Source organism: Tenebrio molitor, chromosome 3, assembly GCF_963966145.1.
Source record: "Tenebrio molitor chromosome 3, icTenMoli1.1, whole genome shotgun sequence".
NCBI classification, from domain to species: domain Eukaryota; kingdom Metazoa; phylum Arthropoda; class Insecta; order Coleoptera; family Tenebrionidae; genus Tenebrio; species Tenebrio molitor.
The window spans coordinates 10,550,695-10,566,094 of NC_091048.1; the positions used below are offsets into that span (position 1 = coordinate 10,550,695).

The 15,400-nt window shown below is 36.9% G+C and overlaps 1 pseudogene; it reads right to left on the reverse strand.

Moving 5' to 3' along the window:
• Positions 1-12,612: 12,612 nt before the first annotated feature.
• On the reverse strand, positions 12,613-13,824 carry LOC138125854 (putative nuclease HARBI1; annotated as a pseudogene).
• Positions 13,825-15,400: the final 1,576 nt, after the last annotated feature.

Genomic DNA, 15,400 nt, shown 5'->3' on the forward strand with positions numbered 1-15,400 from the left:
GCAAGAAAAATTAATTCCCAATCCGGTAATATTTTAACAAAAATTATTATATTTTGTTTTAAATAAATTGTCGGCCGAAAAAATGTTGTGTATTACACGGATAGAAAATGTTTTGGAAGTGCTCGCACTAGTTGCGCCTCGGCTGGCGCCTCTGTTCCACAAACCGTGCTTGCACTTGCAAAATAGCATTTTCTAGCCTTGTGATACAAAGAAGTATTGTTGACTTCGTAAATAATTGGTTTTATTATCACTATACATATACAAGTAAATCTTTTCATTTTGTAACATATCATTTAGGATACATGCGGTGAAGCATTTCTCTTTCAACACCATATAACCAAAATGTGTCTTCAGTCAGTCAGTTGTAAAATGCCAATACAAACAGTAACAACACACCTTCCTACAATATCGTTTGTGTCATCTACTGAAATCCATATGTAATTATCACCAATATTTTGTTTAATTTTTTCCATTACGTAAGGTTGACTCGTCAGGAACTTCTGGCTTACACGCTTCCCCAGTACTTTGATCAATCGTGTTGTCGTGATCGAGGGTTGATGCAGCTAGGACAACTTTGCCTTTTTTAGGAACATAGGATATAACCGTTGTATCTTTTTGGAAACCAAATAACGCACTTGTTACGTCTCTGGTTTTTGAATTAACAAATTGAGTTGGAAGTTCTGTCTTATTCTTTCTAAGGGTACCAACAGAAGTTAGTTTATGTTGTTTTAAAAGATGTGTCATGAGTTTAAAATTACTAAACCAATTGTTAAATGTGATGTTACGTTTCGTGTCACTTACAAAGTTATAAGGGACACTAGTCGATCCAGTACATCAAACGCAGAAGTACTCTGCTGAAAAGGTCTGACGTCTCAAGTACGGTTCCATGTTTATAAGTAACATAGTAAGTCTTGGCATCTACGAGAGTAAATATCTTAATCCCGTACTTTGCCGGTTTATTCGGCATATACTGCCGAAATGAGCAGCGGCCACGGAAATAATATAGTTGCTCATCACTGGTGACGTATTCGCATCGACTGTATGTTTGCTAACAGTTACTAACAAATTTATCGAGTATTGTCCTGATGGGAGTAAATTTGACGATTTTTTTCCTTCTCTATTTTCTGCATTATCGAAACGCAAGCACCAAAGGAGTAACTTAAATTTCTGAAGAGTCATGGTTCGCCTAAAGATGTCAATGCTGGTGCCGTCCGTTCTCCATAAATCTTCGAAGTTCAGCCGGTCCGCTTTGAAGGCACCAGCCAAATAGAGCAATCCAAAAACTGCATGTATTTCAGATTCGTCAGTTGATTTAGCAACTTATTTATGTCCATCATTATATACTTCTGCATTAAAGACCAGACGCTGGTTGGTGTATTTCACAATATCTCTGACGATATCTTCATCCATATGCTAGTGCTTTTACTCCTGGCAAGTGTAACATTATATTTTCTGATTTGGTTCCAACAGAACAATTAGCAACGGCTTTTGCCCATTTCGTTTTTCTGTTTTTGCCTATATAAAACTCATTAGGACCTTTATTAGATCTGCTCCGTCGATTGTTCTTCAACGTTGGTCGAAGCTTCGCCGACCTCTTCCTCAATTTCTTGTTCAGTATCAGAATTGTGAAGACTTTCTGTCACTTCATCTTCATCAGACACTGATTATTCTCTTATTTCATCGTCACTGGAAGGGAGATCTCGCCATATCGCAAGCAGTTTTTCTTGCTCGTTCTCATACGAGCCTCCTACGTTGTGATACATAATTTGAATAGCCTTGAATGATATTGGGGAGAAAAGATAAAAACAATGATAATATTACCGAAAAAAATACAGTCACTGATTGTTTCTTGAAATTTTTTTATCCCACTCCAAGACAGTTTTAAAAAGTATTTCAGTCGAATACCGAAGACCGTTTTTATCAGCATAATCTTTCGTTATTGTAAGTAACTTATACTCTTTAAATGTTATATCACATTTAGGAAGTATAAGATAATCCAAGCACTTCTGACAATTATTATGAACCTTAACAAACTTTCCAGGTAAATCCGCAAATGTATATTGCACTTTTTCTGGTAAATTCAGATGTTTTTGTAAGTTGCATATCTGATTCAAATTCGTTGGCTGCTTTAATATAGTCCGATTCAGGAACGGTCGCAAGTGCGTCACCGATCATATTCGTACGAATTCAGCAATTTCGACATACGTTTCAAAGATCTTTTCTTTCAACATAAGCATAAACGGTTCACCGTATGTCGTAACTTAGCAATAAATTGATGACGCACTTGCGTTATTTCCTGAATCGGACTATACTACTATTTTCAGGTTGATCAGCTATAATTCCTTGTACAGATTCGATACTACTGGTACAAGAAGGTTCACTATCAATCACAACTTTGGTAGGCGGTGTTTGCAGTTTTGGTTTAGCACTCGCATCGTTAATCAATTAATCATGCTTAACTTAGCAAATATCACATTGTCATCATTTTGACAATTTGCAGTATTAGACACATTAGTTAACTGAGCGATCAAATTATGTTTTAATGCGGTCTCAAATAATACAGTGGAAGGATTAACTGAGCAGCTATTTTGTTGACGAATAACAGCAAGCACATTTTCGAGAGGATTCTGATTCAAACGACGTGTCTGTAATGCTATTGATAGTTATTTTCATTCTATTTATACATGGTGGCAGCGCTTTCTGATTCGATTTTTTAATTTCAAATTTAGGATCAGCCAGGTATGAGAGCATGTCATGTAAAAATTGAATGTAACCGGATGTTTGTGTAATAGCATAATTTAGTTTTTTACTATTTGTTGGTTGAAGAAGAGTAGAATTCAGAGAATCAAATAATTTATCCATATACACTGCCGCTCAAAAAATTCCGGACACCCTCCAAATTGTCGATTTCATTTATGGAAAGTCATAGAATATCTAAAATTGTATTTATAAGTATAAAACATCAACTTAACACTAAAAAACAAAGTTAACACAAAATAAATTAACAAGAAAATTGAAGAGTTAGAAATTAACATGTTATGAATATCTTGAAACAGTACTGCCAAATTAAAGTTAATATCGCGTGTTGCCACCACGAGCTCTAATCACTTCCCTTAGTCGATTAGGCATGCTTTGAATTAGAGTGGCTAGGTAATCTTGAGTTATTTGTGCCTATTCTTCCTCCAACGCCACTCTTAAGTCGTTTAAGGTCTCTGGTCGAGGTTTGCGACGTTTGACTCTTCGAGAAAGAAAATCCCAGACGTGCTCAATGTGATTCAAGTCGGGACTACATGCTGGCCACGGAAGACGTTGCACACCAACTTGTTCTAAATATTGGTCCACAATTCTAGCTCTGTGCGGACGGGCGTTATCATCCATTAAGACAAAATTCTCTCCGATAAATGGCGCATAGGGACCCACATGTGGTTCTAAACATTCAAGAATGTACCTATGTGCCGTCATTGCGCCGTTCTCAACCAAATCGCTGCGAGCGTCTAAAGAGATACCACCCCAAACCATAATGCTGCCTCCATTAAATCCAGTTCTGGGAGATATGCAGCATTGACTGTATCGCTCCCCTGGTCTTCGCCAAACTTTCTCACGACTGTCTGGTGATCTCGGACTAAACCTAGACTCATCCGTGAAGAGAAGGCTTCTCCATTCATTCACACCCCAATCCACATATTGGAGTGCAAACTCTAGTCGTGCTCTTAGATGTGCTGCAGTTAGTCTAGGGCCTGTAGCTGGTGATCTCGAAGACAGACCTCCTTCTCTAAGTCTCCTCTGCACTGTTTGCTCTGAAATTGTGACTCCACGAGCAGGAGCTAGTCGTCCAGCAAGAATATTTGCTGGCAGTCCCCTATCTCGCAGCACAGAGAGATGGAGAACACGGTCATCCCGGGCATTTGTTGACCGTCTACGACCAGATCCGGGCCTTCTGGTAAATTCATTTGTTTCACGGAAGCGGCAGAGAGTGTCTTGCACAGTACTTCGGGCTGTTTTAAGATGTTGTGCAATATACCGCACACTTCGTCCATCGTTGTTTAAAGCAACAATTTGAGCAGAAATTTCAAGCAGCATCTTATGCAACTGAGTATACAATCTGACATGTAAAATTCAGCTGTCAAAAAACATTAACTTAAGTAAAAACCAACTTGATAAGCAAACAATTTTAAATAGGGCTAAAGTGAGAAATTGATTAAAATCAAGAAGTTCCTAAAAAAAAAAACAATGTAGGCATCACGTTTTTTGCCCAAGACACTATAATAGACCTAGTTAATTAATAACATGACTTGAAATTATGAAAATAAAAAAATTAAGTCGTTTAAATTTCCAAAATTGAGGTGTCCGGAATTTTTTGAGCGGCAGTGTATAATATAAATTCAGCAGTAGTGCCGTTTTGAACACAATTAAATTCTTCTGGTCTCATTATTTTATAGGGTAGATAAGCATTAATACGAAAATATCTAAGTAGCTAGTGAAACCGTAATCTTGGCCGAATTTTTATGTATACTAAAATGGCTATCATTAATTTTTGGTATTCAATTGATTGTAGTTTGAATACTTAATAAAAAAACTTTATGAATAAGCTCCCAGTCCACGAAGCCTCCTCGAAATTCGAACCTTTTGTTAAACATGTTTCGGAAAGACTTAAATAAATGCGACGGATCAAAAATTAAATAAACCTTACATTTTCCATCCCCTGTTTTAAATTTAAAGAATCGTTTGTCAGGCGTTATTTTAAATAAAATAGTCACACGAACTACAGTCAGTGAAAGGAGTCAAGGATCTAGGTTTTACAATCACAAGTGATCTGTCATGGTCCCCTCACATCTGTAACATTGCAAAAAGGGCTAATGCAATTATTTATCTTTTATGTAAGGCTTTCAATTGCCCTAAAGGCTCACTTGCCAAAATATTATACAAAACATAATTATGTTCGTCCGATCCTGGAATTTGGCAGTGTAATTTGGTCTCCTTGGGTGGTCAAAGATAAGAACCTATTAGAAGGGGTTCAGCGAAAATTCACAAAAAAAAATCCTACATTAACAAGCAAGCCCTACAAGGAACGACTAGCAGAATTAGACCTGCCTGGCTTGGAGGAATGACGTAATAACCCCTTGTTTCCAATCACTTAAGAATTTATAATTATAAATTATACTTTACCAATGAAAACTAGAGAAAATTTGCAGAACAACTGTCACTAGTTTTGACATTTTGTGAGTTTTAGTCTGGTGCAATTAGATATACCAAGTAAATAGTTATTGTAGGTGCCACGAAGGTAAGCGTAATGGATATTGAACGAATTTTCATCGAATGCGTTCATTTGACAAATGATCTGATTGGTCAAATTATCTAATTATACGTAAAAACCTTGGAGCTTGCAAGAATTTGATAATTATAAGTGAACCACAAAGTATAATTATAATTGTGCACATCGTCATTCACGACTATGGACCAAACTTTGTTAATTATAATTCATGTCTTTCTGTCATGGAACAGCTTTAGCAATTACACAGTTCAATCAAACAGCGTAACCATTTTTAAAAATAAATTTGTAAAAACATCTTTTGGAAATTCGTGACCACAATTAGTGCTGTAGGCGGCTCGAACGGAGCAAACAGTGAAGGACAGCTGTTGGAAATCCTACAACACTAGGTGTATAGTCCGGACAAATAAAGACCTCCTCGTCCTCAGGTGTGAGCCCAACACAATCCTCATCCACCCAGGTGAGCAACATAACACACATATCACCCAGGAATTCAGTTTCGCATACTTTCCAAAACCAATTTTCTTTGGTGTTGGCTGACAGACTGTTGGTTTCTTTTTTCCTGTTGAAGTGGATCTACTGACATGGGTTTTGGAGGTCTTTCCAGCATTATTCTCGCTGCGGAAGAGGTCTCTTGTTACTTCCTGGGCTTTATAGTTGAGAGCCCTCTTCCGCACTGTAGCTGTCTTTGACTTTTCCGTATTTGGTGTTATCAAAACTTCCGAAAGTGAATTTGAAGCAGGCGTGTTCTTATTCTGCAAATTTTTGGTCAACAAATTTAGTGGCTGCTCATCCTACGAATTACATTCTTCGACCTCTGGTCTTTCTCTGCTGACGTCTGGAATGTCTCTGTTGTTTGGGAAAGTAAGTACATAAGCGTAGTCTGTCATAATGTTTTTATTAAACGGGAAAATTCCAGTCGCTGTAAAACCACTTGATATGTTGTTTATGTTCATTGATCTTCCCAAACGGGAGTGAATATGTCAGAAAATGTTTCCCTGTTCAAGTTTCTTCTGGACAGAGTTTTTTTGTTCGTTTTGCAGTTTGCAAATCTTTAAATAATGAAAATGTTGTTTCAACGTCCAACCTACTTAGAGGAGGATGATTGAAATATTGTACAAATTGTGTGTCCTGTGGAGCAACGTTATTTTTTAAATCTTAGGATACAAATTGTTGCTATATATGCAAATCAGGATTTTTACTAAATATTGATGTTATTTTTTTGGTAAGCTGAGCACCAAAATGACCATCAATACTTTTTAAATGGTGAAGGTGGAGTTTAATTTTGTTATTGCCTCTGTTAGAGGCAGATTTTGGTTTTCAAAATACTTTATAGTGTCCGGTAAGAGTTTGAAAGGCGTTTCAATGTACCCACTGTAGTTCAAAATTCTTGCATTCTACAATGCTGGCAGCGCCGTTTTTTAAATTAACGACCACATTTTTTATGCGTTCAATATTGGCAGAATAAAATAAACTTGCCTGTAACCACGTACCCCATCGAGTAATGACGGGCTGGGGCGGCAAATAAAGATCGGCACATATTTCCCTATATAAAGCCACTCGTTGTGGAGATTTAAAAAATATTTTTTTACAACAAAAATTTTAGATTTCTTGGTCTTATTTTGACCGGACAATTGATTGGCCCCAATACAATGTATGTTGTCTTAGCAAGGGAGTAATTGAGTTAAATTTTGCGACTTTTTTTTTTTTATCAAGTAAGCATGTTGGTTGTTGGTAACCATGGTTACCACTTGTTTGAGACCAACAATTATGGCACCAGCACGAGTAGGTAAGAAATTGAATGTTTAATCCTTCGCCTGCGTGAAGAAGAAAAGTGGACCATGGAAAAAATTGCCCAACATGTGAAAATGCATCGTAGTACCAGCAAAAAAGCCCTTTATTTCCAAAAAGAATCGTCTTCTGCGGCTCCAATTTGCAAGAGAGCACCTTACATGGTGATTTGGTTTGATGAAAGTAAGTTCAACCTGTACTCGGATGACGGTAAAGGGTACGTTCGGCGTCCAATTAATCAGCGTTACAACAAACGGTATACAACAGCAACAGTCAAGTTTGGAGATGGTAATATTATGGTGTGGGGGCGTTTTTCCTGGTATGGACTAGGTCCTTTACATTGTATTACTGATAAAATGGACCAGTTTCAGTACAAAGAAATTTTAAAAACACTAATGCTTCCACATGCGCAAGAGAATCTTCCGGTTAACTGGCAGTTTCGACAAGACAACGGTTCAAAACACATTGCAATAAGTGTGAAAAATTGGATAAATACGTAGTACCGATATCCAGGTTCTACTATGGCCAGCTCAATCACCTGATTTGAACCCCATAGAGAACCTATGGGGTGAAATTGAACGTGCTTTAAAAGGAAAAGAATACAAAACAAAAAATGAACTTTCTGAGGCCGTCCAAGAATTATGGAGCAACTTACCCAGGACTAAGATTGAAAATTTAATTAAATCAATACCGAGGCGTTGCCAAGCCATATTAAATGCCAAGGGTTATGCCACAAAGTATTGAAAGTCTGTTTGGGGCCAATCAGTTGTCCAAAAAATTTAAAATTGTTGTCCGTATGAATTATAGAAGAAATGCCTGATGTTGGGTTCACACATCTGTCCTTTTCCAATATCTCCTCCATTACATAAACATTTTGCCAACTTTTTCGTACTCGACCAGTTTTTGTATTGTTGTCTTTAATTTTTAAAAATTGGCTCTTCATATTTCGAAATGACTTCCCCACACTCTGATCTGTAAAGTTATATCCGTGCTAGTGTAATTTTGTAGTAAGCTCTTTCCACCGAGTATTTTTTTTATTGTTGGGTTGCGTAATTTGCTTCTATAATATATAACTGTAATGTAAGCAGCAGCTGTGTTGCTGCCTCCGGAAATTCAGAACTATTTTCTAGTTCCTGGACTTCCTGGTGATTGTGTACTGATTGTGATGACAAATTGCTCACTTCCATTTCGAGTTACCGATTCCTGGAGGCTCAAATAATAATTTTCATATTGAATGACTTTTTCAATTTTATTTTTCCAGTCCTCTCTCGTAATTTTGGAAACTTCACTTCTGATAAGTTCTACTACTTTCTTATCGAATATTGGAAAAATATTGTTTCTTCTAATTCGCTTTTTCAGTTGACCCCATATTAATTCAATTGCAATGGTAATGCTGTCACTTGACAATTTTTTGTTCCATCGGTCCATCCTATTTTTGCATTGTCGTGGGTATCATACCAAGTTTCATCTAAGAAATATATAGATCTATTTTCACTGCGATATTTTGCGATATTTGTTTAATGCTTGTAAATAGTTACAAACAAAGCTATTCCCCTATTCTCTTTCTAATGGCCCAATTTCAAGGTAGCGATGCAACCGGCAGTTGTAGCGCAAATATTTGCAATTTTCTTGCAACCGAATTTACAACCCAATTTCAAGTTCAAACTGCGCGCGGAGCAGTGCAATTGCAAATTTTGCTCTCGATCACGTGACAACTGTCATCAATTTTGCGGTGCGCGAATGAAATTTGAAAATTTAAAGCAAAACGAAGAAATATAATGGAAAATAAAGCGTAAGTACAAAATGTTTTAAATTTATTTATCGTTAAGGGTTAAGAAAAAGTCAAAAAAATTTAGAGTGGAAGAAACAGCTGTGCTTGTCGAAGAAGTCCAGAAGCGAAGGGCTCTATTGTTTGGTCCTCTCAAGGGTCCGAATTTAACCCAATTTCACCGGGACAGAGGATTGCAGCAGGTGGTAGACGCTGTCAACGCTGTGGCTCCCACAGTATGGATGGCAGCCGAATTGCGGAATAAATTTAAGGACCTGAAGAGAAGGACCAAACATAGAGTCAACGCGATTAAGCGAGAGGGCTGAGGGCGGTCAAAACGAAGCCAATACACCCCTTTCTGCTGTCGATGCCAAACTTGCCCAATATTGGTACCGATAGCATTGAGGGGATTGCTGGTGGAGTTGACCCCTTCAGGCGTCAAGGTAGGGTCACATAAGTAATATTTATTGTACTTCTTATCATTCTACTTACAGTAATCAATCCCGGTCCTTCGATAAGCACAGCTCACATTCCAGATGTGATTATATTTGGTATGTATGCAATAATTGAATCGGTGAGTCCAAGGACAGTATGAGTCCAAAAAGTTAGTTTTGAGATAATCGATAAAAACTGAATAGATTTATAATTAATGAAGATATTACTTTGGCCAGTACAGAAGACTTGTAGAACCGCTAAAGAATAATGTTTTTGCCCAAAAATATTTATGAAAAAACTAAACTGAATTAAGATACAAACAAAAAAACTTCATGGACTTGTACTGTTCTTGAACTCAATTATTTTCAGGCAGTATTTTGGTAAATTTTAAGGGTCAGTGAGTTAGTTGATCTTAAAAATTAATCACCAATTAAGAGTATAGTAAACGATACGACATTTTGATCAAGTTTTGTTTTATTCAGTAACTTATATAAAAATAGAAAATGAACAAATATTAAATTTAGTGAGTAGTGTTATCTCATTTCGCTTCTAGTCGTCGTCGAGATTACTATTTGTCGTTTTCCATGAAGTCACATAATAATAAAACTCCAGAACCTCCCCTGTAATGTACTGCATCACCTTCTTTACGTCATTTACCTTATTTTGGTTGATGGGAACTGGTTCCTTATAAGCACGTCCAGTGGGAAGTGAAGGACTACGTTTGTTTTGTTTCAGTAGTTTAAATGAATGCGAAACTAAACCATCAATGTACTCGTAAGTGGTGACATATCCAGGGTTTGAACTGTCATAAACGAACTGCCTGTAGCTCGAAATTGCAAAATTGTCTTTTCCTGCATTGCCACCAGTCGCAGTTGAGCTGCAGTTCTTTTTGTAACTGTTGGGCCACCAGTTTTTAAAGTCAATAATATCTTTATAGGTAATTTGTTTTACAGTAAATGGGTTATTTTTTCTACAAGATGTCATCATTTCCTCATATTCTTCTGGGATGTATACACGGTCATGTTTTCTAACCAATCTCTTCAATGTTCCAAAATCCCTGTCACAGGGCAAAAACGAGTGTCCTCTTACGGGGAAGTAATGATAGATTTTCTTGAAACGTTTAGTAGCTTGCAGTGCCAAGAGAAATCTAACCATTGTGTTATTACGATTCTGCCCTGGACATCCATCACAAAATATGTGCAATTCGGTTATATCTTCAGAAACGTGACTTTTTATATAGTCATTTAGAAAAGTGCATACCTCATCAGGTCCTTTTCGGGCTTGGCCCTCATGGTAAGTATAAAAATGTCCAGTATTGTCTTTAATATTATGCACTTCAAACGCGTATACCCACAGTTGCCGAAAGTAGAATATCTCTTGGACTGGTATGTGTGGCAGGGGTAAATTTTGTATATAATCAAATGTTATTGCTGCCACGTCAGCTCGTTCAGAACAGAGTTGCTTGATTTGCTTTAGTTTAGTATAAAATTTCTTAGCACGTCTCTTGTGCACCATTAGTTCTGCAGCAACAACTCGCTTGGCGTTATCGTTAAGATTTTTATCTTTTAATTTCGCACCTAATCTTTCACACTCAGAACATACATCTACTTGAGGTCTTCCAAATTTTAGAGCATAATTTTCATTAAAATATTTTAAGTAAAATTCATATTTTAACAAGTGTTGCATGTCTGGAAATTTTTTAACAAAGAGATTGTGCATAGTTTTCACATTCAAGGTTGCATCTAAGTAATGTTTTGTCTTAGCTGAATAATGTGATGTCTTAAGTGGAAAAGATTCGATATGTTCTTTTATTTTTAAAACAATAGTGTCTGATATAGCGCGTGGTCTATTGTTATGTAGTCCTCTCAAATCCTTTGGTGATTGTCCTGCTGCGAGTAGTGTAGTTAAGCGCTGCACTTGAATATGCGATATGGCATGCAGACTCATGAAGGCTTGTTTGCATACGAGAACACGATCAGAATTTTTCAAGACATGGTATGCAAAATTTGTAGGTCTAGATTTAACACTTTCTTCTGAACGTGGTCTACGTCTCTGAATTGGTTTAAGTTCAATGAGCCCTTGCAAAAACGTATCGTGTTCATTTTTAGGCCTACCATCGTACAATTTTGCTATCACAGCGTTCTTTTCGTCGTTAGTAAATTGATTAGTACATTTTCGTTTACACCTAATTAAAACAGAAAAATACCTGTTAGTAATTTTATTCTTTGCAGACCTAACGTTCTATGAGCTTACATGCACGAAGGTCCAGACTTTTTTGCTTCAACTCTTTTCTCCGCCGTGGTATTATAGGCCTGACCAAGTGAACGGGCAAGTTTTATTTGATTGTTTTTCCAAGTTTTGGGATTTCGTTTTCTCTTCTTACTCCCATGCACACTGTCTTCATGATCACTACTGTCACTAGTTGACATGGTCTTTTAAGCCAAATACACACAATAGTCACAATTGGTTAACACCACGCTATGGTTTCTAGGCGACTGTTTTAGGTTATGTGCTATGACCGCGCCATTCTCCAACTTTACACTATTGTGACGTTTCTGAGAGCAAGAACAGTTTAAGTCCTGGACTCGTACTGTTCTTGGACTCATTGCTATAAATGGGAAGCGTATTCTCTCATAAAGATCGTTCGTTGCGTACTGTTCTTAGGCTCATTCGATGAGGGAACCAATTTTATTAACTTTGGCTATCTTGACTCAGTACCGCCATTTTGTGACTCATACTGTTCTTGGACTCACCGATTCAATTGATATTTTCAGTTTCAGATATTTTTTCACTGTTTTTCCACTGTTTTTTTTTGTAGAACAATGAAATAATAGTACTGAATATAATTTAGAACCCATTCCCGAAAGGCCACCCCTTGTAGATCTTCCGTCCTCATCCCTTAACCCCGTCAATACAAATGAAGTACATTTCGAACTATATGTTTTATTGATACACAAAAAATTAAATCACCAATAACATTCTGTCATCAACACATTCTTTATAAACATACGAAAAACAATTTGGAATTAAAAAAAATATTATAAACATAAAACAAAAATTTATAAATCTGTTTAAAAATCATAACATTCTACACCAATCCTAAAACCACCCCCACTTCCCAGACGAGGCAAAAAAAAGGACGATCGAGGCGGTTATAAAAGAAGTTGAGGAAACGACATCCTTGCAGAGAGAAACCAACCAAATCTTAGGAGAGTTGCTTTCTGAAATGCGACAAATGCGGTCCGACTTGAACAGTCGTTTCGACGAATTAATAAATTTAAAAAAAGTACGATTAGAATTATTACAACAGGGCATAGAATTGAAAAGAAAAAATTAGATATAGATAAAGTTAATTAAAAATATATTGTTGCTGTTTTATTATTTTAATGGTTAATAAATGAAAATTATTAAACATTTGTTTTTTTTTTTGTACAACAGCTTTTACTTTATGCAACTGAATATGTATCTGAAAAAAAAAAATTGAAAGGATGCAACATATCAAAAAACCTAAATTATCGAGTGAAGTGTCTTGCAATGAGATATCTACGAATGTTCATATAATTCCCAGGGATGGCCCCGTGGTAAGGTTGTAAGTCGTCAGGGAGAGGATGATCTTCGAAATCTTCCACATCCAATTTGTACTGAATGCAAATATTATGCAGCACACAACAAGCAGTAATTATTTGACAGACCTTACCGGGTTCATAAGCACGTGGACGTCTAGAACACGCCAACTACTCTTTAAAACACCATTTGTCCTTTCAATTGGGTTTCTGGTCGAAATATGAACAGAATTGTACAAATGTTCTGCCGGTGATGTTACATTTGCCACTGGTGTCATAACCCCACGGTTCCTGGGGGTACCCGGAGTCCGCAACTAACTAACCTTCAGGAAAAGTACCACCCTCGTCAAATGCATTCCGTACAGCTGAATTTCGCCAGATGTATGAATCATGATTTGAGCCTCGGAACTCAACAAAAACATTGTAAATTTTTAAATCTGGTCCCGCAATTAATTGAACATTGATGGAATGGTAGAGATGCCTGTTAAAATATTGTTCCGGGGCATTAATGGGTGCTTGCATTCTACAATGTGTACAATCAATTACTCCCAGTACATTTGGAAATCCAACTCCATGCTGGGTCAACCCTAGTTGGTAAAATGCCTGTTTAACTTCGGTGAATTCTCTGGCATTTAGAAAACGAATAAACTGCTGCGAAACGGCTACTAGAGCGCTTGTCACTTCACTGATCGCGTTTGAAACAGCTGATTGTGAAATTCTTGAACTGCCTTCAACTAACCATTGAAATCCACCCGAAGCATAAAACTGCAATGCAACATATAATTTATGCGTAGGTGTGAGATTGTCGTAACTTTCAGCACATAATTGAAAACACGACGGTCCAGGCGTGTTTGCTGGAATAGATATCTCTCCGACATTTTCTGAATAGTAAATGGTATTCTTGCTAACCTTTGTTCTTCTTCGTCACTGTCGCTATCACCATTATTAAATAATTCATCGACAACTAAAGCGGCCAAGACGTGCCTAGCTCCCGCCATTTTCACGCGTTAAAAATGACAGAACATGGACACAGCGTTGCCAGCATACAAAAATTTAAATCACCAGTAGACTCTCCCAAAAATCACCAAATCTCACGTTTAAATCACCAGTTAGTTTTTGAATCGGAAATCAAAATAACATTTGAACTCATTAAATACTTTTATTAACTCAAAATAATATATATTATAAAAATACATAAAATAAAATATATTTTCCATAAACAAAACCAATAAACAAAAAAAAATATGTAGGTTGCTTGAATTCGATAATTATTGTAATTACTAATTACAAGAACTATAACTGAATAACTAAATACCTAGCTTGATTCAGTCTTTTTCAGTCTGATTGTACATATGATAGTTGTTGTTTGATCATATCCTTTGAAATTTCGTATGTCAAACAAATTTTCTCATTTTGCTGGATAATTCGTTTAGAATGGAGCATACCACACAAGTGTTTCGAAATTCAGTCGATTTCGAATTTTAGTCTTATTAAGATTTATCGCACTAAAAATTCTTCCAACAGCTGCGTTACTGTGTGGTAGAGTAAAAACTAATTCTATTAATTTGGTTAAATTCGGGAAACACAAAGAGCCATCACCCCTTCTGCTCTTCAGTACTTTTTTCCAAAATTTTGCTACATTTTCCGTATCACCAGAATTTTCAAAATTAATTAATCAATTGTTCATTATTTCTTAAAAGTCTCCACTTACGATCTAAATCGTTTACATTATCAATATAGTTCTTAAAAATTACTGAATTGTACACTGGTCCTAAAGACTGAATCTTTTTAATATTCGGTGGATTAATAAATTAAGTAATTTTAGATCTTGACCCAAACTTGAATTAACAGGAAATCTTTTAAAAATTTGTGTCATCAGTTCAATGTAAAATTTTAAACATCCATCCATGCTTCGGTTACAGCAGTCAATAAGAACTCATACCTGTTGCGAAATACCAACTGACGCCGTTGTAAATTCCTTACAAGAAGGCCCTACATGTTTTCTATGGGATTGAGATCTGGACTCAAACCAAGTCGCCACCTTATGAGCAGCATGGACTTAACAGTTGTCGTGTTGAAAAATATAATTTCCATCTGGGTAAATGACTAACACAGAGGACAACATGATGTTTTCTAGGATCCTAATATAAACGTCCCTGGTCAATCTTTCCTCGACATGCACCATTACACCAGGATAAATTGCAGAAATCCATGCCCACATATTCACTGAAAATCGCCCGGAACGCTGAACACCTTGAACGTAGCGTTGCTTGTAACGGGTACCTCGTGGCCTGTAGACCCTCAAACGACCATTGAGGGAAGATTGGAAATGTTTTCATCAGAAAACTGGATTCCAAAAGCGATCATCATGGGCCAAATGCTTCAGACCAAAACCAAGTCTCAGTTCTTTATGGGGAAGTGTAACGATAGGTTTTTGAACAGGGCGAGTGGTTGAACGGCGAGGAAAGGGTGTGGAGACGTCGAGGGTCCGAAGAGGCTGGAAGTCCAAACCCTGACGCCGAGGAGCGGATTTACGGATCCCCGCCGGAAGGTTCGCGGAGAACCAAATTTCGT